We start from the raw sequence: 27,102 nt of genomic DNA on the forward strand, positions 1-27,102 counted from the left end.
AAAAGTAGCCAAAAAAGCATCTAAGATCGCACAACATGTCGAGCCACAGTTCACCTTTTCAAACCCACTTACTGACTTCAGAGCAATGGGACGGCGTTATCACCCTACAAAAGTGGCAGCGGTGGGATTTGAACCCACGCCTCCGGAGAGACTGGAGCCTTAATCCAGCGCCTTGGACCGCTCGGCCACGCTACCAGGTCTTGGCCACCTGAGCTCTTCCCCAAGCTGATCGATCGTCCAGGAGCTCATGTGACATTCTAAATGCCCGGAAGCGGTTGAACGTCACAAGATAAAACACATCTAACAATAGCCCTCCTAAATAGCTCTTACACATGAACTCTATGGCACGTTATTTAACATTACTATTGTTGCACTACCTCCATTCTTATTTATTATTTTGCTCATACTGGTACTATCTGTCCTTGTATTGTTTTTCTGTTTTGTCTTGTTGTTCTATTTGTGATGCTATAGCCTGTATGGAGAAAACCAAATCAAATTCCTAGTATCTGTATACATGGCGAAATAAAGTTGAATTGAATCTCTCTCAAGGTTCTGCATTGGCCGGGAATCGAACCCGGGTCAACTGCTTGGAAGGCAGCTATGCTTGCCACTATACCACCAATGCACACAACAGCCTCCTTAATCGCACAGCATTTCGAGGGACGGTTCACCTTTCCACACCACCTACTGACATCCAACTACTAAGATATTGCCCTAAGCCTGGTTTATACTTCTGCGGAGTTTGGAACACGTGGCCTAATCGTGATGTGTTCGACCGTCACAAGAGACGAGATGCCTCTCTACGGTCTGTACTGGCCGGGGATTGAACCCTGTCAACTTTATGGAAAAAAGTAGCCAAAAAAGCATCTAAGATCGCACAACATGTCGAGCCACAGTTCACCTTTTCAAACCCACTTACTGACTTCAGAGCAATGGGACGGCGTTATCACCCTACAAAAGTGGCAGCGGTGGGATTTGAACCCACGCCTCCGGAGAGACTGGAGCCTTAATCCAGCGCCTTGGACCGCTCGGCCACGCTACCAGGTCTTGGCCACCCGAGCTCTTCCCCAAGCTGATCGATCGTCCAGGAGCTCATGTGACATTCTAAATGCCCGGAAGCGGTTGAACGTCACAAGATAAAACACATCTAACAATAGCCCTCCTAAATAGCTCTTACACATGAACTCTATGGCACGTTATTTAACATTACTATTGTTGCACTACCTCCATTCTTATTTATTATTTTGCTCATACTGGTACTATCTGTCCTTGTATTGTTTTTCTGTTTTGTCTTGTTGTTCTATTTGTGATGCTATAGCCTGTATGGAGAACACCAAATCAAATTCCTAGTATCTGTATACATGGTGAAATAAAGTTGAATTGAATCTCTCTCAAGGTTCTGCATTGGCCGGGAATCGAACCCAGGTCAACTGCTTGGAAGGCAGCTATGCTTGCCACTATACCACCAATGCACACAACAGCCTCCTTAATCGCACAGCATTTCGAGGGACGGTTCACCTTTCCACACCACCTACTGACATCCAACTACTAAGAAATTGCCCTAAGCCTGGTTTATACTTCTGCGGAGTTTGGAACACGTGGCCTAATCGTGATGTGTTCGACCGTCACAAGAGACGAGATGCCTCTCTACGGTCTGTACTGGCCGGGGATTGAACCCTGTCAACTTTATGGAAAAAAGTAGCCAAAAAATCATCTAAGATCGCACAACATGTCGAGCCACAGTTCACCTTTTCAAACCCACTTACTGACTTCAGAGCAATGGGACGGCGTTATCACCCTACAAAAGTGGCAGCGGTGGGATTTGAACCCACGCCTCCGGAGAGACTGGAGCCTTAATCCAGCGCCTTGGACCGCTCGGCCACGATACCCCGCTGTCAGGTCTTGGCCACCCGAGCTCTTCCCCAAGCTGATCGATCGTCCAGGAGCTCATGTGACATTCTAAATGCCCGGAAGCGGTTAACGTCACAAGATAAAACACATCTAACAATAGCCCTCCTAAATAGCTCTTACACATGAACTCTATGGCACGTTATTTAACATTACTATTGTTGCACTACCTCCTTTCTTATTTATTATTTTGCTCATACTGGTACTATCTGTCCTTGTATTGTTTTTCTGTTTTGTCTTGTTGTTCTATTTGTGATGCTATAGCCTGTATGGAGAACACCAAATCAAATTCCTAGTATCTGTATACATGGCGAAATAAAGTTGAATTGAATCTCTCTCAAGGTTCTGCATTGGCCGGGAATCGAACCCAGGTCAACTGCTTGGAAGGCAGCTATGCTTGCCACTATACCACCAATGCACACAACAGCCTCCTTAATCGCACAGCATTTCGAGGGACGGTTCACCTTTCCACACCACCTACTGACATCCAACTACTAAGAAATTGCCCTAAGCCTGGTTTATACTTCTGCGGAGTTTGGAACACGTGGCCTAATCGTGATGTGTTCGACCGTCACAAGAGACGAGATGCCTCTCTACGGTCTGTACTGGCCGGGGATTGAACCCTGTCAACTTTATGGAAAAAAGTAGCCAAAAAATCATCTAAGATGGCACAACATGTCGAGCCACAGTTCACCTTTTCAAACCCACTTACTGACTTCAGAGCAATGGGACGGCGTTATCACCCTACAAAAGTGGCAGCGGTGGGATTTGAACCCACGCCTCCGGAGAGACTGGAGCCTTAATCCAGCGCCTTGGACCGCTCGGCCACGCTACCAGGTCTTGGCCACCCGAGCTCTTCCCCAAGCTGATCGATCGTCCAGGAGCTCATGTGACATTCTAAATGCCCGGAAGCGGTTGAACGTCACAAGATAAAACACATCTAACAATAGCCCTCCTAAATAGCTCTTACACATGAACTCTATGGCACGTTATTTAACATTACTATTGTTGCACTACCTCCATTCTTATTTATTATTTTGCTCATACGGGTACTATCTGTCCTTGTATTGTTTTTCTGTTTTGTCTTGTTGTTCTATTTGTGATGCTATAGCCTGTATGGAGAACACCAAATCAAAATCCTAGTATCTGTATACATGGCGAAATAAAGTTGAATTGAATCTCTCTCAAGGTTCTGCATTGGCCGGGAATCGAACCCGGGTCAACTGCTTGGAAGGCAGCTATGCTTGCCACTATACCACCAATGCACACAACAGCCTCCTTAATCGCACAGCATTTCGAGGGACGGTTCACCTTTCCACACCACCTACTGACATCCAACTACTAAGAAATTGCCCTAAGCCTGGTTTATACTTCTGCGGAGTTTGGAACACGTGGCCTAATCGTGATGTGTTCGACCGTCACAAGAGACGAGATGCCTCTCTACGGTCTGTACTGGCCGGGGATTGAACCCTGTCAACTTTATGGAAAAAAGTAGCCAAAAAATCATCTAAGATGGCACAACATGTCGAGCCACAGTTCACCTTTTCAAACCCACTTACTGACTTCAGAGCAATGGGACGGCGTTATCACCCTACAAAAGTGGCAGCGGTGGGATTTGAACCCACGCCTCCGGAGAGACTGGAGCCTTAATCCAGCGCCTTGGACCGCTCGGCCACGCTACCAGGTCTTGGCCACCCGAGCTCTTCCCCAAGCTGATCGATCGTCCAGGAGCTCATGTGACATTCTAAATGCCCGGAAGCGGTTGAACGTCACAAGATAAAACACATCTAACAATAGCCCTCCTAAATAGCTCTTACACATGAACTCTATGGCACGTTATTTAACATTACTATTGTTGCACTACCTCTATTCTTATTTATTATTTTGCTCATACTGGTACTATCTGTCCTTGTATTGTTTTTCTGTTTTGTCTTGTTGTTCTATTTGTGATACTATAGCCTGTATGGAGAACACCAAATCAAATTCCTAGTATCTGTTTACATGGCGAAATAAAGTTGAATTGAATCTCTCTCAAGGTTCTGCATTGGCCGGGAATCGAACCCGGGTCAACTGCTTGGAAGGCAGCTATGCTTGCCACTATACCACCAATGCACACAACAGCCTCCTTAATCGCACAGCATTTCGAGGGACGGTTCACCTTTCCACACCACCTACTGACATCCAACTACTAAGAAATTGCCCTAAGCCTGGTTTATACTTCTGCGGAGTTTGGAACACGTGGCCTAATCGTGATGTGTTCGACCGTCACAAGAGACGAGATGCCTCTCTACGGTCTGTACTGGCCGGGGATTGAACCCTGTCAACTTTATGGAAAAAAGTAGCCAAAAAAGCATCTAAGATCGCACAACATGTCGAGCCACAGTTCACCTTTTCAAACCCACTTACTGACTTCAGAGCAATGGGACGGCGTTATCACCCTACAAAAGTGGCAGCGGTGGGATTTGAACCCACGCCTCCGGAGAGACTGGAGCCTTAATCCAGCGCCTTGGACCGCTCGGCCACGCTACCAGGTCTTGGCCACCTGAGCTCTTCCCCAAGCTGATCGATCGTCCAGGAGCTCATGTGACATTCTAAATGCCCGGAAGCGGTTGAACGTCACAAGATAAAACACATCTAACAATAGCCCTCCTAAATAGCTCTTACACATGAACTCTATGGCACGTTATTTAACATTACTATTGTTGCACTACCTCCATTCTTATTTATTATTTTGCTCATACTGGTACTATCTGTCCTTGTATTGTTTTTCTGTTTTGTCTTGTTGTTCTATTTGTGATGCTATAGCCTGTATGGAGAAAACCAAATCAAATTCCTAGTATCTGTATACATGGCGAAATAAAGTTGAATTGAATCTCTCTCAAGGTTCTGCATTGGCCGGGAATCGAACCCGGGTCAACTGCTTGGAAGGCAGCTATGCTTGCCACTATACCACCAATGCACACAACAGCCTCCTTAATCGCACAGCATTTCGAGGGACGGTTCACCTTTCCACACCACCTACTGACATCCAACTACTAAGATATTGCCCTAAGCCTGGTTTATACTTCTGCGAAGTTTGGAACACGTGGCCTAATCGTGATGTGTTCGACCGTCACAAGAGACGAGATGCCTCTCTACGGTCTGTACTGGCCGGGGATTGAACCCTGTCAACTTTATGGAAAAAAGTAGCCAAAAAAGCATCTAAGATCGCACAACATGTCGAGCCACAGTTCACCTTTTCAAACCCACTTACTGACTTCAGAGCAATGGGACGGCGTTATCACCCTACAAAAGTGGCAGCGGTGGGATTTGAACCCACGCCTCCGGAGAGACTGGAGCCTTAATCCAGCGCCTTGGACCGCTCGGCCACGCTACCAGGTCTTGGCCACCCGAGCTCTTCCCCAAGCTGATCGATCGTCCAGGAGCTCATGTGACATTCTAAATGCCCGGAAGCGGTTGAACGTCACAAGATAAAACACATCTAACAATAGCCCTCCTAAATAGCTCTTACACATGAACTCTATGGCACGTTATTTAACATTACTATTGTTGCACTACCTCCATTCTTATTTATTATTTTGCTCATACTGGTACTATCTGTCCTTGTATTGTTTTTCTGTTTTGTCTTGTTGTTCTATTTGTGATGCTATAGCCTGTATGGAGAACACCAAATCAAATTCCTAGTATCTGTATACATGGTGAAATAAAGTTGAATTGAATCTCTCTCAAGGTTCTGCATTGGCCGGGAATCGAACCCAGGTCAACTGCTTGGAAGGCAGCTATGCTTGCCACTATACCACCAATGCACACAACAGCCTCCTTAATCGCACAGCATTTCGAGGGACGGTTCACCTTTCCACACCACCTACTGACATCCAACTACTAAGAAATTGCCCTAAGCCTGGTTTATACTTCTGCGGAGTTTGGAACACGTGGCCTAATCGTGATGTGTTCGACCGTCACAAGAGACGAGATGCCTCTCTACGGTCTGTACTGGCCGGGGATTGAACCCTGTCAACTTTATGGAAAAAAGTAGCCAAAAAATCATCTAAGATCGCACAACATGTCGAGCCACAGTTCACCTTTTCAAACCCACTTACTGACTTCAGAGCAATGGGACGGCGTTATCACCCTACAAAAGTGGCAGCGGTGGGATTTGAACCCACGCCTCCGGAGAGACTGGAGCCTTAATCCAGCGCCTTGGACCGCTCGGCCACGCTACCAGGTCTTGGCCACCCGAGCTCTTCCCCAAGCTGATCGATCGTCCAGGAGCTCATGTGACATTCTAAATGCCCGGAAGCGATTGAACGTCACAAGATAAAACACATCTAACAATAGCCCCCCTAAATAGCTCTTACACATGAACTCTATGGCACGTTATTTAACATTACTATTGTTGCACTACCTCCATTCTTATTTATTATTTTGCTCATACTGGTACTATCTGTCCTTGTATTGTTTTTCTGTTTTGTCTTGTTGTTCTATTTGTGATGCTATAGCCTGTATGGAGAACACCAAATCAAATTCCTAGTATCTGTATACATGGCGAAATAAAGTTGAATTGAATCTCTCTCAAGGTTCTGCATTGGCCGGGAATCGAACCCGGGTCAACTGCTTGGAAGGCAGCTATGCTTGCCACTATACCACCAATGCACACAACAGCCTCCTTAATCGCACAGCATTTCGAGGGACGGTTCACCTTTCCACACCACCTACTGACATCCAACTACTAAGAAATTGCCCTAAGCCTGGTTTATACTTCTGCGGAGTTTGGAACACGTGGCCTAATCGTGATGTGTTCGACCGTCACAAGAGACGAGATGCCTCTCTACGGTCTGTACTGGCCGGGGATTGAACCCTGTCAACTTTATGGAAAAAAGTAGCCAAAAAATCATCTAAGATGGCACAACATGTCGAGCCACAGTTCACCTTTTCAAACCCACTTACTGACTTCAGAGCAATGGGACGGCGTTATCACCCTACAAAAGTGGCAGCGGTGGGATTTGAACCCACGCCTCCGGAGAGACTGGAGCCTTAATCCAGCGCCTTGGACCGCTCGGCCACGCTACCCCGCTGTCAGGTCTTGGCCACCCGAGCTCTTCCCCAAGCTGATCGATCGTCCAGGAGCTCATGTGACATTCTAAATGCCCGGAAGCGATTGAACGTCACAAGATAAAACACATCTAACAATAGCCCTCCTAAATAGCTCTTACACATGAACTCTATGGCACGTTATTTAACATTACTATTGTTGCACTACCTCCATTCTTATTTATTATTTTGCTCATACTGGTACTATCTGTCCTTGTATTGTTTTTCTGTTTTGTCTTGTTGTTCTATTTGTGATGCTATAGCCTGTATGGAGAACACCAAATCAAATTCCTAGTATCTGTATACATGGCGAAATAAAGTTGAATTGAATCTCTCTCAAGGTTCTGCATTGGCCGGGAATCGAACCCGGGTCAACTGCTTGGAAGGCAGCTATGCTTGCCACTATACCACCAATGCACACAACAGCCTCCTTAATCGCACAGCATTTCGAGGGACGGTTCACCTTTCCACACCACCTACTGACATCCAACTACTAAGAAATTGCCCTAAGCCTGGTTTATACTTCTGCGGAGTTTGGAACACGTGGCCTAATCGTGATGTGTTCGACCGTCACAAGAGACGAGATGCCTCTCTACGGTCTGTACTGGCCGGGGATTGAACCCTGTCAACTTTATGGAAAAAAGTAGCCAAAAAATCATCTAAGATGGCACAACATGTCGAGCCACAGTTCACCTTTTCAAACCCACTTACTGACTTCAGAGCAATGGGACGGCGTTATCACCCTACAAAAGTGGCAGCGGTGGGATTTGAACCCACGCCTCCGGAGAGACTGGAGCCTTAATCCAGCGCCTTGGACCGCTCGGCCACGCTACCCCGCTGTCAGGTCTTGGCCACCCGAGCTCTTCCCCAAGCTGATCGATCGTCCAGGAGCTCATGTGACATTCTAAATGCCCGGAAGCGGTTGAACGTCACAAGATAAAACACATCTAACAATAGCCCTCCTAAATAGCTCTTACACATGAACTCTATGGCACGTTATTTAACATTACTATTGTTGCACTACCTCTATTCTTATTTATTATTTTGCTCATACTGGTACTATCTGTCCTTGTATTGTTTTTCTGTTTTGTCTTGTTGTTCTATTTGTGATACTATAGCCTGTATGGAGAACACCAAATCAAATTCCTAGTATCTGTTTACATGGCGAAATAAAGTTGAATTGAATCTCTCTCAAGGTTCTGCATTGGCCGGGAATCGAACCCGGGTCAACTGCTTGGAAGGCAGCTATGCTTGCCACTATACCACCAATGCACACAACAGCCTCCTTAATCGCACAGCATTTCGAGGGACGGTTCACCTTTCCACACCACCTACTGACATCCAACTACTAAGAAATTGCCCTAAGCCTGGTTTATACTTCTGCGGAGTTTGGAACACGTGGCCTAATCGTGATGTGTTCGACCGTCACAAGAGACGAGATGCCTCTCTACGGTCTGTACTGGCCGGGGATTGAACCCTGTCAACTTTATGGAAAAAAGTAGCCAAAAAAGCATCTAAGATCGCACAACATGTCGAGCCACAGTTCACCTTTTCAAACCCACTTACTGACTTCAGAGCAATGGGACGGCGTTATCACCCTACAAAAGTGGCAGCGGTGGGATTTGAACCCACGCCTCCGGAGAGACTGGAGCCTTAATCCAGCGCCTTGGACCGCTCGGCCACGCTACCAGGTCTTGGCCACCTGAGCTCTTCCCCAAGCTGATCGATCGTCCAGGAGCTCATGTGACATTCTAAATGCCCGGAAGCGGTTGAACGTCACAAGATAAAACACATCTAACAATAGCCCTCCTAAATAGCTCTTACACATGAACTCTATGGCACGTTATTTAACATTACTATTGTTGCACTACCTCCATTCTTATTTATTATTTTGCTCATACTGGTACTATCTGTCCTTGTATTGTTTTTCTGTTTTGTCTTGTTGTTCTATTTGTGATGCTATAGCCTGTATGGAGAAAACCAAATCAAATTCCTAGTATCTGTATACATGGCGAAATAAAGTTGAATTGAATCTCTCTCAAGGTTCTGCATTGGCCGGGAATCGAACCCGGGTCAACTGCTTGGAAGGCAGCTATGCTTGCCACTATACCACCAATGCACACAACAGCCTCCTTAATCGCACAGCATTTCGAGGGACGGTTCACCTTTCCACACCACCTACTGACATCCAACTACTAAGATATTGCCCTAAGCCTGGTTTATACTTCTGCGGAGTTTGGAACACGTGGCCTAATCGTGATGTGTTCGACCGTCACAAGAGACGAGATGCCTCTCTACGGTCTGTACTGGCCGGGGATTGAACCCTGTCAACTTTATGGAAAAAAGTAGCCAAAAAAGCATCTAAGATGGCACAACATGTCGAGCCACAGTTCACCTTTTCAAACCCACTTACTGACTTCAGAGCAATGGGACGGCGTTATCACCCTACAAAAGTGGCAGCGGTGGGATTTGAACCCACGCCTCCGGAGAGACTGGAGCCTTAATCCAGCGCCTTGGACCGCTCGGCCACGCTACCAGGTCTTGGCCACCCGAGCTCTTCCCCAAGCTGATCGATCGTCCAGGAGCTCATGTGACATTCTAAATGCCCGGAAGCGGTTGAACGTCACAAGATAAAACACATCTAACAATAGCCCTCCTAAATAGCTCTTACACATGAACTCTATGGCACGTTATTTAACATTACTATTGTTGCACTACCTCCATTCTTATTTATTATTTTGCTCATACTGGTACTATCTGTCCTTGTATTGTTTTTCTGTTTTGTCTTGTTGTTCTATTTGTGATGCTATAGCCTGTATGGAGAACACCAAATCAAATTCCTAGTATCTGTATACATGGTGAAATAAAGTTGAATTGAATCTCTCTCAAGGTTCTGCATTGGCCGGGAATCGAACCCAGGTCAACTGCTTGGAAGGCAGCTATGCTTGCCACTATACCACCAATGCACACAACAGCCTCCTTAATCGCACAGCATTTCGAGGGACGGTTCACCTTTCCACACCACCTACTGACATCCAACTACTAAGAAATTGCCCTAAGCCTGGTTTATACTTCTGCGGAGTTTGGAACACGTGGCCTAATCGTGATGTGTTCGACCGTCACAAGAGACGAGATGCCTCTCTACGGTCTGTACTGGCCGGGGATTGAACCCTGTCAACTTTATGGAAAAAAGTAGCCAAAAAATCATCTAAGATCGCACAACATGTCGAGCCACAGTTCACCTTTTCAAACCCACTTACTGACTTCAGAGCAATGGGACGGCGTTATCACCCTACAAAAGTGGCAGCGGTGGGATTTGAACCCACGCCTCCGGAGAGACTGGAGCCTTAATCCAGCGCCTTGGACCGCTCGGCCACGCTACCCCGCTGTCAGGTCTTGGCCACCCGAGCTCTTCCCCAAGCTGATCGATCGTCCAGGAGCTCATGTGACATTCTAAATGCCCGGAAGCGGTTGAACGTCACAAGATAAAACACATCTAACAATAGCCCTCCTAAATAGCTCTTACACATGAACTCTATGGCACTTTATTTAACATTACTATTGTTGCACTACCTCCATTCTTATTTATTATTTTGCTCATACTGGTACTATCTGTCCTTGTATTGTTTTTCTGTTTTGTCTTGTTGTTCTATTTGTGATGCTATAGCCTGTATGGAGAACACCAAATCAAATTCCTAGTATCTGTATACATGGCGAAATAAAGTTGAATTGAATCTCTCTTAGGGTTAGGGTTAGGGTTAGGTGTTATCTCTGATGCCCCCCGCGCCAAGCAGTTCAGTACTTCGACCCGCATAGGCTTAGGGGGAAATGCACTCGTATCCTAGAGCCATGTAGATCTTCCACCAGAGGGGGTAGGGGAGTAGACCCCCTCCAGGACCCCAAAGGGGTCCCAGGCCTGTAGACCCTGTTGCGCTCGCGGCCCAGGGTAAGTAAAGGCCTAAGCACTAAAGAGGACGTTAGTAACCGATGGGTACATGGATGACCACCCCCGAATCCACTGATGGACGTGTGCGCACCACAGGGTCTAAGCAGGAGCGTGCTCTGAGGTCTTCTGTCCCCACAAGAGAGGATCCCCCCGAGAGAGGTAGGTGACCCCGGGTGTCAAGGTTCACTCGTGGGTGGCAGAGGTGACCGGCCACCGTAGTACATGCCACATCCGAGTGTAGACACAGGGGGGTTCCCCTCGTCCAATCCGAAGCGCGCAGCGCCGAGGCAATCCAATCCGAAGCGCGCAGCGCCGAGGTGCCGCGCTGAGGTAGTCCATCTAATCTTCTTCACCAGTGGAGCAGCAGGGCCGTCTAGAAGGGAGGGGTCACTCCTGTCTCCTCCCCCTGAGTCCGGTCAGGAGGAGTGACTCGTAAAGCAGCGGAGCCGGTAAAACCGTGGTCCAAGCCTGAGGCCGGCTTGAAAATCAACCGTAGCCACGTCTTGAAAATCAACCGTGGTCCAAGCCTGAGGCCGGCTTGAAAATCAACCGTGGTCCAAGCCTGAGGCCGGCTTGAAAATCAACCGTAGCCACGGCTTGAAAATCAACCGTAGCCACGTCAGGACTGCTTTAGATGAAGTGGTGGGGTGGGCTGGACCGTAGCCTGGGCCTACGGCCGGAGGGGTCAAAGATCCCCCCGTTGCCGTGTGAGGGCCGGATGATGTGTAGTACACATCACCGAAGGAGGGAGCTGAGACAGCTCGGTCATCAGAGATGACAGAGGATCACAGGCTATGTGCGGAGGAGCAAGTCCCCGACGGTCCAGCCCCCAGGATCGGCGATGATGCTCCAGTGGAGGCCAATCCGGGTCCTCTTCAAGAGATGGGGGGCATGAGCGTGAGTGAATGGATGCACCTGAGTGTGTGAGTGCGTGTCCTACCTTGGCCCGGTAGCTAACCTAATCTAGGGGGAGCCTGCCTGAAAATTTAAAAAGCCTATCCAGGACCTGGTTTTGATGAGTAGAGGACATCTGCACTTGTCGTGCTGCTGGGGAGGAAAGGGGGGTTAACGGACAGGACACATGAGTGCCATGAATGCAATAAATGAGGGCGCTCTGGGGAAGAGCGCCGCAGACATACATGAGTATGTGGAAGACAGGGCATGGGAGACAGAATTAAACCCTGGGCGTGGGGGTGTGCGTGTGTGAGAGAGCGAGAGAGAGAGAGAGAGAGAGAGAGAGAGAGAGAGAGAGAGAGAGAGAGAGAGAGAGAGAGAGCAGTTTAGAGGAGAGCAGGTAGAGGGAGATCAGTTAGAGAGAGAACAGCTAGGGATTTTTCTGTTGAGCGCACGTGTGTGTGGGTGTGTGGGAGAGAGAGAGAGCAAGAGAGGGGCTCTTCCGAGCAAATAAAAGGTGTAGTCAAAAACGCAGAACTCCACTCCCTGGGAGGTGCCTTCCTGCTGGCACCTACCACAACATTAAGCAGGGAATCGTGAGGTTCTAACCGGCCACGACTGCAGTTTCGCTCTCCTCAGAGCTCTTCAGGTAGCAAAGTATGAAATAAAAACGTTATGCAGGTCAAGGGCCGTCCTACGACTAAGGACTATCAAGAACTCAGGGGTGACGACAAAAAGCGTCATCCCCCCTGTGCCTTGGGCGCCCACCAGAATCGGTAATCTCAATTAAACATCTAGGGAAAAGAGGAGACAAGAGAGAGAGAGAGAGAGAGAGAGAGAGTGTGTGTGTGTGTGTGTGTGTGTGTGTATGGAAGACAACATGGATGGACCGCGTGTGATAGGCGACCAAGGAACTGTGAAAGGAGAATGGTGCACAGGTTAGGGTTAGTGTGGTACCAGAGTGGATCTGTAAGGAAAAAGGTGTGTGAATTAAAATTAGTAGGAAGGCCAGGGAGAGCCGAAGACACCGAAACCATAGGCCCAAAAGGGAGGTGAGAGGGAAACAAAGAGAGAGAACGGCCTAGGGTTGGGGTGAGGAGACTAAGGAGGAGGTAGGGGGGAGGGTGGGAGGAAAGACACCAGGGCGGGACCTATGGTTAGGTAAGAGGAAGGAGGGGTTGGGGTTAGGGTAAATAGGTCGGTAAGGAGGTAGGGGGTAAGGAGAGATGGAAACAAGGTCAGCAGGGTTAAGGTTAGAGCAGGAGAGGAGAGGCCGAAAGAAGAACCATCAGTGAATATCAGTATGGGATGTGGGTGGAAAGGAGAGACGGGCTCCACAACATGAGTGTGGAGGTGTGGTGGAGGGACTCACAAATGGCCACAGGTGAAGGAACGTAGAGAAGAGTGTCCAGCGTCCATGCAGGGGAGGAGTCCACTTGTAGATGGGAAGCCCGGGTGAATAGACGAGCAACGAATGGGCTGGTGTGATCATGACATGGCACAGTCAACAATGACCCGCACGCAGTCACAACACAGCCATGCTATACCACAGGAGATAGATAACTACCCCGTGGAAAAATAGCATATTGAGAATCCCACGATGCAGACTGAATCCAGGGTTGTGGCGATGCCAAGCCGCAGAGAGCACAGGCAGCATCCAGAGAACAGGTCCACCACTCCGAAAGGTCAAAGGTCAAAAGCTCCCAGGGGTCAGAACCACACGTACGTCAGGTCCCCCAGTCACAACGGCCACCTACGGTGCAGGGTGTTTAAGGGTCACGTCCGATATTCCCCCAGCCTGGCAAAGGGTCACAAGCTGATCTTCCCCCGCGCACACACACCACCCATGCAAATCAGAGGTGCTTGGTCAAAGAACGTCACCCAGGCACCCGCCACCGGCGCAATGCTCAGGTCACATCCGATATTCCCAGGCACTGCAACCAGCGTAAGCAACGCCCTAGTAACGGTAGACCAAGGCTTCTGCAAGGGGCCAGAGGCCCCACAGAAGGCGCGAGCGGCAGGGGAGCAAAGTGACGCGACCGTAGAACGTGACCCCCCAGAGCCAAAGGCCAGAGACAGTCAGAGCAGGAACCGTCCAGCAGATGGTGCCACAGAGAGGGAGAGCGGGGCTTCACATAGGCCGTGAAGTTGGTGGAGCAGCTCAGCTTATGTAGTTTGACCCCGTGGGGACACGTCCTCCCGGGTCCAAGGAGGGACGGCGGGTAGATGAACCAGAGCTGAGATCAGCCTGGGGTTGAAGAAAGGCGCAGTGTAACACAGACGTAGGACCCGTCATGGTAGAGGTGAATGCAAATCTTCTGGGATGTGAGCAGGCTACCATTAAGCAGGTCTTCCCGATGACAGAGTGCAACTGTTTCCACACTACGCCGACCGCCACCCTGAGAGGTCCTCCCCCTGCGTACTACTACTTGGCCCATTCGTCGATACCATAGCAGACAGACACCCCCGCCCAGAACGGACGTTTGTGGAGTGAATGCGGAGGACGTCAGGGACAGTTCGTCGATTGAGGCATAGATAGGAAGAGAGGTCAGATGCGTAGTGAAACGCAGTCAATGACGGTCTATTTTGCCCACGACAGGAGGTGCTGTCTCTCTCCCAGAAGACCCGTCATCGGCTTCAGCGTGGCTCGGTGGTGTCCCGCCCCGGGGAAGGCGTGGTACCGGGGGGAGCGTGGCCTAGTTACCACCCGAGGGTCCAGAGAAGGCCGTCTGGGGGCGGGGTCAGGACACGTCCACGGCCGGTCCAGCAGACACAGGAAAGGTGGGTATGACACTCCATGATGTGACAAGACCCGCTCCGGCTGTGAGTGTAGGCCTCGTGCCGTCACTAGAAGACGGGGAGGCCGAGAGGAGTAGAGTGGCCAGGGGTCGAAGGTCAAGTGGAGTGCCCAGCAGGTCAAGCCCCCTGTTCAGGAGGGCCTTCTTCTGTGGGGGCATGTTTATAGGTGGGGGCAAGGCTATAGCAGGGTGGCCCTCGGACCGTCAGTGCGGTGCAGAGTGTCTCTGTTCTTCAGCCCGAGAGCTATGGTGTGGGGAGAGGAGTCCCCTACCCAACGACCGCTCCAATCAGGGCCACGATGGTGGAGTGTGTGACACTCCGTGTGTGGGGAGTGTGTGGGGGGGTCCGATCCCCCTGTGTGTATTAAGCCTACCGTCGGTGCGGTGCAGAGTGTCTCTGTTCTTCAGCCCGAGAGCTTGTGTGAGGAGAGGAGCTCCCCACTGCTTCGATCGGGGCCATGCCGGTAAAGGGCATTCTGACCTACGTGTTGAGTGTAGAGGGCGTGCGAGGCCCGGTCCCCCTTGGGACTATAGCCGTATACCCCGAAGAGGCGTTTCGTTGGCCCGCCCGCTGGGTCTCCAATGTAACCGCGAGGATCTGGCAGGATGAAGCAGTTGGCCGTGAGTTGTCACGTGCACTTATGAAGTTTCAACACCGTTTCCCTCGCTGAGTCGAACCCGATTGTAGGCCGGTCTCTCTCCAGAATCCCACGACGACGACCATCTTCTTGCGTCTGCATGCTAATGCGTCAGCGTCAACACTCACAGTCCGTGTCTATCCCAGGGAGGACTGCAGCGCACGCGAGGGGGAAGCGTCCATCTTCCAGACTACGCTGTGTTACACGTGGGGACTGAGCGCCCGTGGAGAGAGGTGGGGCTTACGCAACAAGGAATCCGACGTTCCCCTGAGGGGTAATTCGGTGGCCCCCCAATGGGGCCTCAGCGGCATGGCCCTACATGCGCTGGCTGGGTTAGGTGTTATCTCTGATGCCCCCCGCGCCAAGCAGTTCAGTACTTCGACCCGCATAGGCTTAGGGGGAAATGCACTCGTATCCTAGAGCCATGTAGATCTTCCACCAGAGGGGGTAGGGGAGTAGACCCCCTCCAGGACCCCAAAGGGGTCCCAGGCCTGTAGACCCTGTTGCGCTCGCGGCCCAGGGTAAGTAAAGGCCTAAGCACTAAAGAGGACGTTAGTAACCGATGGGTACATGGATGACCACCCCCGAATCCACTGATGGACGTGTGCGCACCACAGGGTCTAAGCAGGAGCGTGCTCTGAGGTCTTCTGTCCCCACAAGAGAGGATCCCCCCGAGAGAGGTAGGTGACCCCGGGTGTCAAGGTTCACTCGTGGGTGGCAGAGGTGACCGGCCACCGTAGTACATGCCACATCCGAGTGTAGACACAGGGGGGTTCCCCTCGTCCAATCCGAAGCGCGCAGCGCCGAGGCAATCCAATCCGAAGCGCGCAGCGCCGAGGCGCGCAGCGCCGAGGTGCCGCGCTGAGGTAGTCCATCTAATCTTCTTCACCAGTGGAGCAGCAGGGCCGTCTAGAAGGGAGGGGTCACTCCTGTCTCCTCCCCCTGAGTCCGGTCAGGAGGAGTGACTCGTAAAGCAGCGGAGCCGGTAAAACCGTGGTCCAAGCCTGAGGCCGGCTTGAAAATCAACCGTAGCCACGGCTTGAAAATCAACCGTAGCCACGGCTTGAAAATCAACCGTAGCCACGTCAGGACTGCTTTAGATGAAGTGGTGGGGTGGGCTGGACCGTAGCCTGGGCCTACGGCCGGAGGGGTCAAAGATCCCCCCGTTGCCGTGTGAGGGCCGGATGATGTGTAGTACACATCACCGAAGGAGGGAGCTGAGACAGCTCGGTCATCAGAGATGACAGAGGATCACAGGCTATGTGCGGAGGAGCAAGTCCCCGACGGTCCAGCCCCCAGGATGGGCGATGATGCTCCAGTGGAGGCCAATCCGGGTCCTCTTCAAGAGATGGGGGGCATGAGCGTGAGTGAATGGATGCACCTGAGTGTGTGAGTGCGTGTCCTACCTTGGCCCGGTAGCTAACCTAATCTAGGGGGAGCCTGCCTGAAAATTTAAAAAGCCTATCCAGGACCTGGTTTTGATGAGTAGAGGACATCTGCACTTGTCGTGCTGCTGGGGAGGAAAGGGGGGTTAACGGACAGGACACATGAGTGCCATGAATGCAATAAATGAGGGCGCTCTGGGGAAGAGCGCCGCAGACATACATGAGTATGTGGAAGACAGGGCATGGGAGACAGAATTAAACCCTGGGCGTGGGGGTGTGCGTGTGTGAGAGAGCGAGAGAGAGAGAGAGAGAGCAGTTTAGAGGAGAGCAGGTAGAGGGAGATCAGTTAGAGAGAGAACAGCTAGGGATTTTTCTGTTGAGCGCACGTGTGTGTGGGTGTGTGGGAGAGAGAGAGAGCAAGAGAGGGGCTCTTCCGAGCAAATAAAAGGTGTAGTCAAAAACGCAGAACTCCACTCCCTGGGAGGTGCCTTCCTGCTGGCACCTACCACAACATTAAGCAGGGAATCGTGAGGTTCTAACCGGCCACGACTGCAGTTTCGCTCTCCTCAGAGCTCTTCAGGTAGCAAAGTATGAAATAAAAACGTTATGCAGGTCAAGGGCCGTCCTACGACTAAGGACTATCAAGAACTCAGGGGTGACGACAAAAAGCGTCATCCCCCTGTGCCTTGGGCGCCCACCAGAATCGGTAATCTCAATTAAACATCTAGGGAAAAGAGGAGACGAGAGAGAGAGAGAGAGAGAGAGAGAGAGAGAGAGAGAGAGAGAGAGAGAGAGAGAGAGAGAGAGAGAGAGAGAGAGAGAGAGAGAGTGTGTGTGTGTGTGTGTGTGTGTGTATGGAAGACAACATGGATGGACCGCGTGTGATAGGCGACCAAGGAACTGTGAAAGGAGAAAGGTGCACAGGTTAGGGTTAGTGTGGTACCAGAGTGGATCTGTAAGGAAAAGAGTGTGTGAATTAAAATTAGTGAGAAGGCCAGGGAGAGCCGAAGACACCGAAACCATAGGCCCAAAAGGGAGGTGAGAGGGAAACAAAGAGAGAGAACGGCCTAGGGTTGGGGTGAGGAGACTAAGGAGGAGGTAGGGGGGAGGGTGGGAGGAAAGACACCAGGGCGGGACCTATGGTTAGGTAAGAGGAAGGAGGGGTTGGGGTTAGGGTAAATAGGTCGGTAAGGAGGTAGGGGGTAAGGAGAGATGGAAACAAGGTTAGGGTTAGGGTTAGGGTTAGGGTTAGGTTTGGGTTAGGGTAGGGTTAAAAGAAAAACTGGACGGTCTTAAGGAGCACGGGCCTATCATTCCTGTGTTATAAAAAATAAAAAAAATATAAAAAATAAGAATTGTATATACCAAAAGAAAGGAAGGAAAGCAGAAATACAAAAACAAGTGTTGTGAAATAATGTGCGTGTTTTCTTTTACAGGTTCTGTGTGGTGGTGACTGAGTAGATTGTGCTGAGGACGGAGGACCAAGGTAGGTGTTGTTGAATTTGTTCTTTAGTGTGTAGATCTATGTGCCAGTATGTAAGTGTGTGCGTGTGTATGGATACATAGCCAGGTAAGTTATGTGTGTGTGTATTATACTGTTTTTAGGTGGTGTATGTATGAGTGTGTACATGTATATGTTCCAAAGTGTTGTGAAGTAATGTGTTTGTTCTTTTGCAGGTGCTGTGTGGCGATGGATGAGTGGATAGTGCTGATCAAGGTGAGTGTTATTGAAGGTGTAAGTTATTCGGTGAGTGAAGCAGGTCTTGTATGAGATGGAGAGTGTTATGTTTTTTCATTCAATCCCAGGGGTGTAATTGTGTTTAACTGTGTGATCCATTTTCTTTCGGCGTGTTTCCGCTGTCCACTGGACCACCCGGACCCCGACTCCACACCAGATATGATGAGGTGAGTGACGGGGTGCTCCTGGAAGTGTGTGACAAGTGTGGTTTGTAGGTGTGCCCGTGAGATGTTGTATAGGTGTTGTTTGAGCCTAGTGTCTATTGATGAACCGGTTTCTCCTATGTAGTGTTTGTGACAGAGGGTGCAGGTGATGATGTATACTGCATTGGAGGTTTGTAAGGTGAGGTTGTCCGGGACTGGAGCTGATGTGTGACTGTGAGGGTTTGTAATAAATTTTCTGTATTTGTAATGAAGTGTATGAGGTTTGGCTACTGGAGAGGGCATGGTGCTGAATTTGGTGTGTATGAGTATGTCCTTTAAGCTTTTATTTTTCCTGTATGCTGAAATGATCTTGTAGGGTTTGAGTGCGGGGTATGTGCGTTGGGCCGTGGTGAAGTTGTGTTTGAATGCATGTTGTAGGGGTCGAGTTTTATGTGAAAATGTGGTGACTAGGGGAATGATTATCAACGGGTCTGTGACGGTGTCTGAGGTGAACGGTGTGCCGGTGTTGGTTGTGGGTGGTGGGGCCGGGGGGGTGAAAGCAGAATCCTGAGTGTTGTTAAAATCAGGATCGGGAAGGATGGTGGGGTTAAGGGGCGGGTAAACAACCAGTGGGGAATTAGGAAGGGTATTAGAGGTAGGGTGGGGACGGGAAAGCAGGGTGGAATTAAAGGGCGGGTTGGGAAGGGTGGTGGGGTTAAAGGGTGGGTCAACACCCAGTGGGGAACTAGGAAGGGTATTAAAGGTAGGGTGGGAATAGGAAGGCAGGGCGGGGTTAGAGGGCGGGTTGAAGGGACCTTTAAAGGGAGGGTTGGGTTTGGGCCTAGGGTTAAAGGGGGGGGTGGGGTTACAAGGAAGGGGATTAAAGGTAGGGTGGGAATGGGAAGGCAGGGTGGGGTTAAAGGGCGGGTTGAAGGGACTTTTAAAGGGAGGGTTGGGTTTGGGCCTAGGGTTAAAGGTAGGGGTGGGGTTACAGGGAGGGTTGGGGTTGGGTATAGGGTCGAAGGGACTTTTAAAGGGAGGGTTGGGTTTGGGCCTAGGGTTAAAGGGAGGGGTGGGGTTACAGGGAGGGTTGGGGTTGGGTATGGGGTCGGAGGGATTTTTAAAGGGAGGGTTGGGTTTAGGCCTAGGGTTAAAGGGAGGGGTGGGGTTACAGGGAGGGTTGGGGTTGGGTATGGGGTCCGAGGGGTTGGGGTTAGGATGAGGGACCAGGTTGGGTGTAGCTCTTGGGGCGGGCAGAGAGGGGTTAAAGGGAGGGGTGGGGTTATAGGGAGGGTTGGGGTTGGGCGTGGGGTCCGAGGGGTTGGGGTTAGGGTGAGGGACCAGACTGGGTGTAGTTCTTGGGGCGGGCAGAGTGGGGTTAAAGGAAGGGTTGGGTTGGGGTTTAAGACGGCGGATGGAATTGAAGATGGGGTAGTGACGGGGTGTTGGATGAGGTCCCGCAGCAGGGTCCCGGGAAGGTTCAGGGCTAGGAGGGGGGTTGGGGGAGGATGCAGGATACGAACCCGGTGTAGGGTAAGGGGAGGGATTCGGGGGGGATGGGGAAAGGAGGGAGAGGGACCGTGCTGCGGGTTGTGTATGAACTGATGCTTGTGTTTGGAGTGCAGAGATTATGTGTGATGTGTGTGTCGTGTGTGTGTTGGTTGTGTATGTGCCTTCGTTTGGTGCGGTGGGTGTATGTGTGGGCTGAGTGGGAGAGAGGGCTGCCAAAGTGTCGTTCTTGATTGTGCGCAGAAACCGTTTGGAATATCCCCTGTGCCTAAGTGCGTGAAATAGTGTTGAGATGGCTATGTGTAAATCTTCTTTGTGAGAAGATATTCTATGAAACCGGATTATTTGTGATTTGACTATACCTTTAAATGTGTGTTTGGGATGGTAACTGTGTTTGTGTAATAGGGCGTGTGTGTCTGTAGGTTTAAAGTATACCCGTGTCTGTAATGTCTTATGTGTTGTATTTATTGGGTGAAAATATACAGTGGTGTCCAAAAAGTGAATTTGCTGTGGGTCAATTATGTATTTTACTGTTATTGACGGGTGATGTGAGTTGAGTATGCGTATGAATTCCGTGAAATGTTTGATGTCGTGTGGCCATGCTCCTATGATGTCATCTAAAAATCTGTAGTAAAATGATGGTTGTAGTGGACACTTTGACAGCGCTTCTCTCTCCCACTCAGCCATGTATATGTTGGCATAGGCGGGTGCGAACTTTTTGCCCATAGCTGTTCCCGATATCTGTAGATAGTGTTTATTGTTAAATAAAAAGTCATTGCTGTCTAAACTAATTTGGAGTAATTGTAGAATGTCCTGATCCGGTCTATTGGGGTCTGGGTGTTTTTGAAATAATGACTTGACAGCCTGCACCCCCATAGTGGTGTTAATGTTGGTGTACAGGCTGTCAACGTCAATGGTGAAGATGTGTGTGTGGGAGGGAACAGCTATGGGCTTGAGCTTCTCTAGGAAATGGTAGGTGTCTTTGAGGTAACTGGGGTGGCGGGTGGATAGGGGGTTGATGTAGTGGTCAATGTATTCCGATATGTTATATGATTCGCTGTTGCAGTCGGAGACTATGGGTCTACCAGGAGGAACTTCAAAGGGAATGGTCCAGGTGTCCGGTTCTTTATGAATCTTAGGAAGTAAATAAAATAGTCTCTGTCGTGGTGTGTCTGGTCCGTACAAGTAGTCCCGTTGTTTGGCTGTAATGTATTGTCTGCTGTAAAGTGATTTGATGATAGTCCTAAGTTTAACCTGTGTCTGTGGTTGTATGCTATCCGGTATGATCTTGTAATGTCTGTTGTTGTTTAATTGCCTGTTTGCCTCAAAGATGTACTGATGGTTATCTAAAATGACTATCTTGGATCCTTTGTCCGCTGGTTTGATGACTATGTGTGTGTTGTTTTTAAGTGTTTGTAGTGATTCTCGGAGTGTGGTCGTGAGGTTGTCTTGTCTGTCCGTCTGTGTGTTGTTGTGGTCCCGTAATGTCCTTCTGTCTGTCTTAATAAGGTGCCTGATATGGTGATCCACCTGGGAGAGTTTGGGCTCCCAGGTGGAGGGATTGATAAATGGCAGGTGAGTGTCATTGTCTGTGAAGTCAAAGTAGTCCAAAATCTTGAGTCGTCTGTGATATTTGTGAATGTCCCTTTGAAGTTCCTCCTGGTCAAAAGTGGTAGGGCGGGGAACGAAGGTGAGGCCTCTCTCCAGCAGTACTATTTGTGTTTGTGACGGATGAAATGTTTTGGATAGATTCAGTATGTTGGAATTGGGTGGTAGTGGTGCATAAGGGGGCTGAGAGACGGAGAGAGGGGGGGCAGTAGGTGTGTGTGTCGTTAATGGATGAGTGGTGATGTTGGAAGTGTCCGGGTTGTGGGTAGGGGTGATTATAAATTTAGCTGTGCACACCAGTGTAAGAAAATTGCTGTTGCTGTTTCCGGTGTCCAGTGAATGGTGTCCCTAGTGGTGCGGAATGAGTCCTTTGGTATTTCAAAGAGTGTGGGTAGATGTGTGCTGATGTATCCGTTCATTATCTTAATGTTTTGTTTCTGTTGTGGGGTGAGAAGTGGTGAGTGGTTCATGATGGGGACATATATGGTGGCGTTGGGGAAAGTGCTCTGGGCTTCCTTGTACATGCTTGCTAACTGTTTCAGTGATGTCTGGTATGGGTCGTGGTCCTTGTTGTTGAGACCCACCGAGAGGACCACCACCTCTGTGTGTGGGTGTATATCTGTTTTTTCTAGAACCTTTTGAAAATGATAGAAAGTGGCCCCAGGGTAGCTGTCCACCTGTGCCATAGGGTTCTGGAAGGAGGGGATTCTGTTTAGGTTAGAATCCCCAATGAACAAGTGGGACTTGGTGCCCTTGATCGTCCAGTCCGCCACCTTGCGTGAGGGGCGAGCTATATGGTAGGAGGGTTTGAATGATGTGTGTGCGTGAGAGGAGGTGGTTTGGCTGTGTGATGGAGGCTGGGGACTATGTGTTGGTTCTAAGGGTGTGTGTGCGGAGGCGCCAAGTCGTGGAGAGTCCCCCACAGGCCCCTTGGTAGGGTGGAAAGGGGAGGGCTCAGAGCAGGCTTTCTCCAAAGGTGATTTGCCTTTTAGGTGCCCTTTCATCATTTTAGCCTGCAATGAGGGCCTGTTTTTTGGGGGACTCTCCTGTCTGGCGCCTGGGGAAGGGAAAAAAGAGGGGGTTAATGGGTGTACAGTGATGTTTGGGCCAGGTTTCTGAGGGATGGGGGAGGCTGATGAGGGGGAATTGCGGTGACCTACGGGGGAGGGGAAGCTTGTCTCAGTGGAGAAAGCTTCCCGTGTACGTGTTTGTGTGTTGGAGGGGGAGTAGGTGTGCTTTTTGAAATGGGATTGAGTGAGGGACTTAGTGGTTAGTGTGGGGGGAGTCCTAAGTGTGGTGGCCAGAAGGGGAATCTGAGATGTGCGTGCGCCTAAATTAAGTGTGTACTTGTATGTGTGGGCGGCTCTGGGAAGGAGTGGGAATTCTGGTGATATCTGTGTGTTGTGAAAAGAAGTGTCTGTGATGTGTTGTTCGGTGGGTGTTACTATGTGTGTGCTAATTGTTTCTTTTTTTGCAGGTGTGTTTGTGAGTGGCTGAGGTGGCGGTGGAGCTGGCAAGGTGGCGGACTGGACGGTCGGCAAAGGTAGGTGCTGAGTTGTGATCTGGTGTGCAGGTGAAGTTGAAGGCAAGGCGACTGGTTGGAGGACAGGTGATGTTGGAGATTGGACTACAGGTAAGATGAAATGTGTGGTGCATGACTGTTGAGTTGTTGGGTGTGGTGTAGTACTAGTCGTGCGTATGATGGGTGGCTGTTGTGTGGGTAAATGTGTTGTGGGAGTGGCTACAGGTGTAGGGGCCATGTCTGTGTGTGTAGTAATGGGTGGCTGTTGAGTGACTGTATATGTTATGGTGGTATCTATGTGTTCTGTAAGTAAACATTGAGTGGGTGAGTGTGGTGTAGTGTTGTTGACTGTGTGTGTGATAGGTGGCTGTGGAGAGAGTAAGTGTGGTGCAGTGTTGTTGACTGTGTGTGAGACAGGTGACTGTTGGTGGAGTGAGTGCGGTGAGGTGTTTCTGAATGTGTGTGTGATAGGTGGCTGAGATGGTAGGGGTGATGCCGTGTTGTTGGCTGTGTGAGGTGTGTGTAGTGTAGTGTTGTTGGCTGTATGTGGTGTGTGTGTGTGTGATGCGGTGTTATTGGCTGTGTGTTGTGTGTGTTGTGTAGTGTTGTCGGGTGAATGTGGTATGTGTGTGTGTGATGCAATGTTGTTGGTTGTGTGAGGTGTGTGTAGTGTGGTGTTGTTGGCTGTATGTGATGTGTGCGTGTGTGATGCAGTGTTGTTGGCTGTGTGTGGTGTGTGTTGTGTAGTGTTGTCAGGCGTATGTGTGTGTGATGGTGATGCAGTGTTGTTGTCTATGTGTGGTGTGTGTTGTGTAGTGTTGTTGGGCGTATGTGGCGTGTGTGTGTGTGATGCAGTGTTGTTGGCTATGTGTGGTGTGTGTTGTGTAGTATTGTTGGCTGTATGTGGTGTGTGTGTGTGTGCTGGTGATGCAGTATTGTTGGCTGTGTGTGGTATGTGTTGTGTAGTATTGTTGGCTGTATGTGGTGTGTGTGTGTGTGCTGGTGATGCAGTGTTGTTGGCTGTGTGTGGTGTGTGCTGTGTAGTGTTGTTGGCTGCATGTGGTGTGTGTGTGTGTGATGCAGTGTTGTTGATTATGTGTGGTGTGTGTTGCGTAGTGTTGTTGGCTGTATGTGGTGTGTGTAGTGTAGTGTTGTTAGCTATGTGTGTTGTAGTTTGCTGCTGAAGGAATGACTGTGGTGTATGTGGTGTGGTGTCACTAGCTGTGTGTATTGTAGATACCTGTTGAAGGGAGGACTGTGTTGTGTGTGGAGTGTGTGTTCTGGGTTGTCGTTGAGGAAGTGACTGTGGTGCATTGTTCTTAGTTGTGTTCACCAGTGGGTGTGATGGAAGGTGGGCTGTATGTGTGACAGGTGGTTGAGATGTAGGTGCCTGTGTTGTAATAGTATGTGTGGAGATGCTGGATGACTGTTGGCTAGGTGTCTGTGATTTAAGTGTGTCTGCATATGTCTTGCGTGGCTGTTGGGTGAATGTGTGTGCTGCAGGGATGGTTGTGTGTGCAGTAGTGGTAGTAGTAGTGAGTGGCTGATGTACAGATGGATCTGTTGTGAGGGTGACTATGTGTGTAGTGGCTGGCTGTTGAGTGGGTGACTGCGGTGTTGGAGTGGTCCTGTGTGACTGCCCGTGCTGTGTGGCTGAGGGGAGTTGTAGAAGTGTCTCTACTGTTGCAATGGTTGTCTGTGTGAGTCTGTGTGTGTACCTCTTCTGTGCCCACCCCATGGCTATGTGCAATGCAGTGGTGTTGAGTGTGGGTGCTGTCGGAATGAGCGTCTGGATGGTAGTGTTGTAGTGTGTCTGTAAAATGCCCAGGTTATTGTTCATCCATAATGTAGTGTTGTCTTCAACTAAAAGTGTGGTGTGTTCAGTAGGTGAAGAAGGCCTGATAAAAGAAGTGAGTTTCCCCACCTGCCTCATCATGCCTCTTGGGTGGGTCTTTGTTAAAATGGCCGCATTCATGATCTCCCCATGGTGGACTGCCTGTATTATTTTAAAATATAATTTTGCTGCTTGCCTGGTGGCCTCATCCGGTGCCTGACCAGTGGGCAGAGTGCTGTATGTGCTGTGTGTGTAGGTGTTGTGTGTGTGCGAGTCTGCATGGGTGTTATGTGTTTGAGTATTGTGTGACTGCGCATTGGGTGGATGCATTCGTTGTGGATAAGTGTTGTAGGCCTGGGTGTTGTGTGATTGAGTGTTATGTGATGTAGTGTGATGTGGATGAGGATTACGGGGTTGAGTGTTGTCTGGTAGGGTGTTGTGTGCTGGAGTGTGATATGTGTGAGTGTTGTGGCCCTGGGTGTTGTATGTCTGAGTGTGGCGTGGTTGAATGTGTTGTACATGAGTGTTATGTGGGTGAGTGTTGTGTGCATAGATGTTATGTGGATGGATGTTACGGTATTGTGTCTGGATGGAAGGATATGGTGTTCTATTGTATGTGTGTGGTGTTCTAAGTGGTTGATGGATCTGTGGGTGAGTAATGTGTGAATGGAGGCTATGTGCAGTATTATTGCGTGCATAGGTATTGTGTGAATGAATGTTATAGTGTTGTGTCTGAGTGGCAGGGTATGGTGTTCTATTATAGGTGTGTGGTGTTCTAAATGGTGGGTGACTCTGTAAATGTAGAAGTGATGGCAAACCTAACAAAGATGGCCTAGCTACACTGTTAAAACCGCTAACTAAACTGCTGGTGTGTTCTCCTGTCTTAAAACGCACCGCCGGCCTACCTCCCCGAGGGTACATATTTAAAAAGGGTTAGGGTTAGGGTTAGGGTTTGGGTTAGGGTAGGGTTAAAAAGAAAAACTGGATGGTCTTAAAAAGCGCGGGCCTATCATTTCTGTGTTTAAAAATATATAAAAAAAGAAAGGAAGGAAAACAGAAGTACAAAAAACGTGTTGTGAAATAATGTGTGTGTTTTCTTTTACAGGTGCTGTGTGGTGATGGCTGAGTGGATGGTGCTGAGGATTGGAGGACCAAGGTAGGTGTTGTTGAGTTTGTTCTTAAGTGTGTAGATCTATGTGCCAGTATGTAAGTGTGTGCGTGTGTATGGATACATAGTCCGGTGAGTTATGTGTGTGTATATTATTTTAAGTAATGTATGCGTAAGAATATGTATGAGTGGGTACATGTATATGTTCCAAAGTGTTGTGAGGTAATGTGTTTGTTCTTTTGCAGGTGCTGTGTGGCGATGGATGAGTGGATGATACTGATCAAGGTAAGTATTGTTGAAGGTGTAGTCTATTTATGAGTGAAGTAGGTCCTGTATGAGATGAAGAGTGTTATGTTTTTTCATTCAGTCCCAGGGGTGTAATTGTATTTAACTGTGTGATCCATTTTCTTTCGGCGTGTTTCCGCTGTCCACTGGACCACCCGGACCCCGACTCCACACCAGATATGATGAGGTGAGTGACGGGGTGCTCCTGGAAGTGTGTGACGAGTGTTGTTTGTAGGTGTGCCCGTGAGATGTTGTACAGATGTTGTTTGAGTCTGGTGTCTATTGAAGAGCCGGTTTCTCCTATATAGTGTTTGTGGCAGAGGGTGCAGGTGATGATGTATACGGCGTTCGAGGTTTGTAAGGTGAGGTTGTCCGGGACCGGAGCTGATGTGTGGCTGTGAGGGTTTGTAATGAATTTTCTGTATTTATAGTGAAGTGTATGAGGTTTGGCTGCTGGAGAGGGCATGGTGCTGAATTTGGTGTGTATGAGTATGTCCTTTAAACTTTTATTTCTTCTGTATGCCGAAATGATCCTGTAGGGTTTTAGTGCGGGGTATGTGCGTTGGGCCGTGGTGAAGTTGTGTTTGAGTGCATGTTGCAGGGGTCGAGTTTTGTGTGAAAATGTGGTGACTAGGGGAATGATTATTAACGGGTCCGTGACGGTGTCTGAGGTGAACGGTGTGCCGGTGTTGGTT

General features: G+C 49.5%; 25 non-coding genes across 25 annotated transcripts; all 25 read right to left on the reverse strand.

Annotated features, from left to right (window-relative positions):
* Positions 1 to 113: 113 nt before the first annotated feature.
* trnal-aag (transfer RNA leucine (anticodon AAG)) lies at positions 114 to 195 on the reverse strand. The gene has a single exon. It is a non-coding gene; the product is annotated as a tRNA-Leu (tRNA).
* A 358-nt stretch (positions 196 to 553) lies between these two features.
* On the reverse strand, positions 554 to 625 carry trnag-ucc (transfer RNA glycine (anticodon UCC)). Its single transcript has one exon. It is a non-coding gene; the product is annotated as a tRNA-Gly (tRNA).
* Positions 626 to 960: 335 nt separating this feature from the next.
* On the reverse strand, positions 961 to 1,042 carry trnal-aag (transfer RNA leucine (anticodon AAG)). The gene has a single exon. It is a non-coding gene; the product is annotated as a tRNA-Leu (tRNA).
* A 358-nt stretch (positions 1,043 to 1,400) lies between these two features.
* On the reverse strand, positions 1,401 to 1,472 carry trnag-ucc (transfer RNA glycine (anticodon UCC)). Its single transcript has one exon. It is a non-coding gene; the product is annotated as a tRNA-Gly (tRNA).
* Positions 1,473 to 1,807: 335 nt separating this feature from the next.
* trnal-aag (transfer RNA leucine (anticodon AAG)) lies at positions 1,808 to 1,889 on the reverse strand. Its single transcript has one exon. It is a non-coding gene; the product is annotated as a tRNA-Leu (tRNA).
* Positions 1,890 to 2,254: 365 nt separating this feature from the next.
* trnag-ucc (transfer RNA glycine (anticodon UCC)) lies at positions 2,255 to 2,326 on the reverse strand. The gene has a single exon. It is a non-coding gene; the product is annotated as a tRNA-Gly (tRNA).
* Positions 2,327 to 2,661: 335 nt separating this feature from the next.
* Positions 2,662 to 2,743, reverse strand: trnal-aag (transfer RNA leucine (anticodon AAG)). The gene has a single exon. It is a non-coding gene; the product is annotated as a tRNA-Leu (tRNA).
* Positions 2,744 to 3,101: 358 nt separating this feature from the next.
* Positions 3,102 to 3,173, reverse strand: trnag-ucc (transfer RNA glycine (anticodon UCC)). The gene has a single exon. It is a non-coding gene; the product is annotated as a tRNA-Gly (tRNA).
* Positions 3,174 to 3,508: 335 nt separating this feature from the next.
* On the reverse strand, positions 3,509 to 3,590 carry trnal-aag (transfer RNA leucine (anticodon AAG)). The gene has a single exon. It is a non-coding gene; the product is annotated as a tRNA-Leu (tRNA).
* Positions 3,591 to 3,948: 358 nt separating this feature from the next.
* On the reverse strand, positions 3,949 to 4,020 carry trnag-ucc (transfer RNA glycine (anticodon UCC)). Its single transcript has one exon. It is a non-coding gene; the product is annotated as a tRNA-Gly (tRNA).
* Positions 4,021 to 4,355: 335 nt separating this feature from the next.
* Positions 4,356 to 4,437, reverse strand: trnal-aag (transfer RNA leucine (anticodon AAG)). The gene has a single exon. It is a non-coding gene; the product is annotated as a tRNA-Leu (tRNA).
* A 358-nt stretch (positions 4,438 to 4,795) lies between these two features.
* trnag-ucc (transfer RNA glycine (anticodon UCC)) lies at positions 4,796 to 4,867 on the reverse strand. Its single transcript has one exon. It is a non-coding gene; the product is annotated as a tRNA-Gly (tRNA).
* A 335-nt stretch (positions 4,868 to 5,202) lies between these two features.
* On the reverse strand, positions 5,203 to 5,284 carry trnal-aag (transfer RNA leucine (anticodon AAG)). The gene has a single exon. It is a non-coding gene; the product is annotated as a tRNA-Leu (tRNA).
* Positions 5,285 to 5,642: 358 nt separating this feature from the next.
* On the reverse strand, positions 5,643 to 5,714 carry trnag-ucc (transfer RNA glycine (anticodon UCC)). Its single transcript has one exon. It is a non-coding gene; the product is annotated as a tRNA-Gly (tRNA).
* Positions 5,715 to 6,049: 335 nt separating this feature from the next.
* On the reverse strand, positions 6,050 to 6,131 carry trnal-aag (transfer RNA leucine (anticodon AAG)). Its single transcript has one exon. It is a non-coding gene; the product is annotated as a tRNA-Leu (tRNA).
* A 358-nt stretch (positions 6,132 to 6,489) lies between these two features.
* trnag-ucc (transfer RNA glycine (anticodon UCC)) lies at positions 6,490 to 6,561 on the reverse strand. The gene has a single exon. It is a non-coding gene; the product is annotated as a tRNA-Gly (tRNA).
* A 335-nt stretch (positions 6,562 to 6,896) lies between these two features.
* Positions 6,897 to 6,978, reverse strand: trnal-aag (transfer RNA leucine (anticodon AAG)). Its single transcript has one exon. It is a non-coding gene; the product is annotated as a tRNA-Leu (tRNA).
* A 366-nt stretch (positions 6,979 to 7,344) lies between these two features.
* On the reverse strand, positions 7,345 to 7,416 carry trnag-ucc (transfer RNA glycine (anticodon UCC)). The gene has a single exon. It is a non-coding gene; the product is annotated as a tRNA-Gly (tRNA).
* Positions 7,417 to 7,751: 335 nt separating this feature from the next.
* On the reverse strand, positions 7,752 to 7,833 carry trnal-aag (transfer RNA leucine (anticodon AAG)). Its single transcript has one exon. It is a non-coding gene; the product is annotated as a tRNA-Leu (tRNA).
* Positions 7,834 to 8,199: 366 nt separating this feature from the next.
* On the reverse strand, positions 8,200 to 8,271 carry trnag-ucc (transfer RNA glycine (anticodon UCC)). The gene has a single exon. It is a non-coding gene; the product is annotated as a tRNA-Gly (tRNA).
* Positions 8,272 to 8,606: 335 nt separating this feature from the next.
* Positions 8,607 to 8,688, reverse strand: trnal-aag (transfer RNA leucine (anticodon AAG)). The gene has a single exon. It is a non-coding gene; the product is annotated as a tRNA-Leu (tRNA).
* Positions 8,689 to 9,046: 358 nt separating this feature from the next.
* trnag-ucc (transfer RNA glycine (anticodon UCC)) lies at positions 9,047 to 9,118 on the reverse strand. Its single transcript has one exon. It is a non-coding gene; the product is annotated as a tRNA-Gly (tRNA).
* Positions 9,119 to 9,453: 335 nt separating this feature from the next.
* On the reverse strand, positions 9,454 to 9,535 carry trnal-aag (transfer RNA leucine (anticodon AAG)). The gene has a single exon. It is a non-coding gene; the product is annotated as a tRNA-Leu (tRNA).
* A 358-nt stretch (positions 9,536 to 9,893) lies between these two features.
* Positions 9,894 to 9,965, reverse strand: trnag-ucc (transfer RNA glycine (anticodon UCC)). The gene has a single exon. It is a non-coding gene; the product is annotated as a tRNA-Gly (tRNA).
* A 335-nt stretch (positions 9,966 to 10,300) lies between these two features.
* Positions 10,301 to 10,382, reverse strand: trnal-aag (transfer RNA leucine (anticodon AAG)). The gene has a single exon. It is a non-coding gene; the product is annotated as a tRNA-Leu (tRNA).
* Positions 10,383 to 27,102: the final 16,720 nt, after the last annotated feature.

This window comes from Osmerus eperlanus, chromosome 8 (assembly GCF_963692335.1).
Source record: "Osmerus eperlanus chromosome 8, fOsmEpe2.1, whole genome shotgun sequence".
Lineage (NCBI taxonomy): Eukaryota > Metazoa > Chordata > Actinopteri > Osmeriformes > Osmeridae > Osmerus > Osmerus eperlanus.